Source organism: Etheostoma cragini, chromosome 7 (assembly GCF_013103735.1).
Source record: "Etheostoma cragini isolate CJK2018 chromosome 7, CSU_Ecrag_1.0, whole genome shotgun sequence".
NCBI classification, from domain to species: Eukaryota; Metazoa; Chordata; class Actinopteri; order Perciformes; family Percidae; genus Etheostoma; species Etheostoma cragini.
In genome coordinates this window covers 27,134,069-27,136,351 of record NC_048413.1, presented here as the reverse complement: position 1 = coordinate 27,136,351, position 2,283 = coordinate 27,134,069, and the positions used below count along the sequence as shown (strand labels likewise).

The window sequence follows — 2,283 nt, the reverse complement described above, 5'->3', positions numbered from 1 at the left end:
GTATCACAGGGATGAGCAGGAAGAGTCGAACCAGGCTAAAGGGGGCAAAAGGAGTCAAATGCAATGACAAAAGGGAGTTTATACATTTAATTACAATGTAGTATTTTAAATCAAAGTACTGTTATGTTTTGTTCAGGATTCATCAGTTAGGAAATTACGAAGAGAACGAAACATCTCTCTCACTGATACTTGTAAAAGTTCGGGGGGGGGGGGGGACGTATGGTTTCCAGTTCTCTGAACGCCTGTACCGAACCCGTAGCTCTGGGGTTTGGGGTCTAGACCGGCTCCTGGGGCCTGGACTACGAAGCCAGTCCAACAAATCCAGGACGTCTAGCATTATCCGATGGAGTTAAGGCGGAAAACGCCCCAAAAATGATCTTAAAAAAGTAAAAAAACTGAGCAAATGAAGAGTAGAGATGACAATCAAAGAAGAAGAACAAGCTCGTTGTAACCTGATTATCTCTGAAATATAACGAGTTGATAAATTTGGAGCCGCAGCAGCGTGTGTCTGATTAAATCAACAAGAACTCGTCTCCACGGTCGGAGCTGGTTGATGTCGACGTAAAAAGGGGGCGGGGTTTGCAGCATTCGACCAATCACGGCCCTGATAGTCTTAACGTCACTGTGTCCACGTTCGGACACTTATTGGATTCGGAAACTTTCTACCAAATATCTTAAAATATGAATAGAAATGAGCTTTTGATTTGTTGAGTTAATTAAAAGTGTAAAACTAAAGTGTAACTTCTTACCTTTTTCTAGCGATATATTGTTTTAACTTTTTAGCTTTTACTTTTACAAGAGCCGGCTAAAGTACGCTATCGGCGGTAAATTAGCCGTGCGCTACCAACGGCCGTGACCACACAGCGCTAGCTCCTTGCTGTAGGCGCCGCCGGGTGTTACGTCCATAGACGGGTAAAGAAAGTCCCATCAATGCTGTCAAAACTACCGCATCTTACTTCAGTCCTTCACAATAAAACACCATGCTTCAGGAACTCTGAATTATGCAATAAGAGCTCCTTAATTTCCAGTGGAGTAAAAATAGAAACTTTTTAGAGGGAAAGATCGTCGCCATAGCGTCCGTACGTCTTTCCCTCATCAAAGTCACTTTCATGCACTAATTAGACATCTAAATGTCCGGGTGCATATGTAGGAAAACCCGTAGGTGGATTGTGAGACGGGTAAAGATCCATTCTGCTAACGTGGTGTTGATCGGAAACAGCGAAAAGACCGGAAAGTGCGTCAGGTTGGAAGTGATCCGGATATGGCTAATTAGGGCTGTAGTCAAGACCACCTTTGTCGAGTCCAAGACCAGGACTAGTCGAGTCCAAGTCAAGACCCTGTCCAGAGAGGTTCTAGTCCGAGTGAAGACTCGAGTGCTGCAGCCCTGTGGCCAATATCAGCGACCGGTGTCCGAACGTGGACACGGTGACACTATGGTCTTCAGTGGTGTCCTTAATATTCAATTAAATGTTCAATTTGTTGAATAAAATAACGTTGGAAGTGATTTCCTTTCATTTTAAATTCAACGAGCAGTTTGTTGTAATTTAGCAGAATACCGAAAGCAACAGAAATGCAGAACTGAGTTCACTTTAATATCTGCTTTTCAACAACTTTATCGTGTATTTTTCTCATATCGTGCAGCCCTGGTAATGTGTAGATCTCTTTTCTATGGATCGCTATCCCATTTTCCAAGAGAGCCGATTGGTTAACAGGCCGTGCTTTTTCGGGGTTTTCACGTTATCTCGAAAAGTAACCCGCTCTGGAGAAGGTTATCTGTTCCGTGTAAGCAACCACGGTGGTTTATCCTGGTTTAACCCAGGGTTCACCCCAAAGTGACCTCGCTAACCCCAAACACGGATTCTTTGTAGTACAGGACCCAGACAAGATCCAGTACCCCAGATGTACCCCAGATGTACGCCTAACTAAGTGGGATTGTACTTCTTAATTTTTCTGTTTTATGAACCTGATACAACTTTACCATTCATTTAAAAAAGAAGCTGAATTTGATTATTAGCATATGATTGTAAATATGTGACGTAATGAGACCAACTTATTTGGGTGTTTTTATACAAGCTTAGTAATGGATGCAACACTTAGAGGGGCGCTATGCAGGTTTTCAGCTTAATTTACCTTAAATGGACAGCTTTGCAGTCATTGGAATGGTTATATGACTTTTTTTTTAAACCTGTAGGGAGGGGGGCTCTGTTGAGATACCTGTAGAGGGGGCTCTGTAGAGAAACCTGTAGGGGGGGCTCTGTAGAGAAACCTGTAGAGGGGGCTCTA

General features: G+C 43.1%; 1 protein-coding gene across 1 annotated transcript in view; it reads right to left on the bottom strand.

Annotated features, from left to right (window-relative positions):
- The window catches only part of tpk2 (thiamin pyrophosphokinase 2), a 34,151-nt gene that overhangs the window by 21,097 nt on the left and 10,771 nt on the right, over positions 1–2,283 (bottom strand). The gene's annotated exons all lie outside the window — the stretch shown is intronic.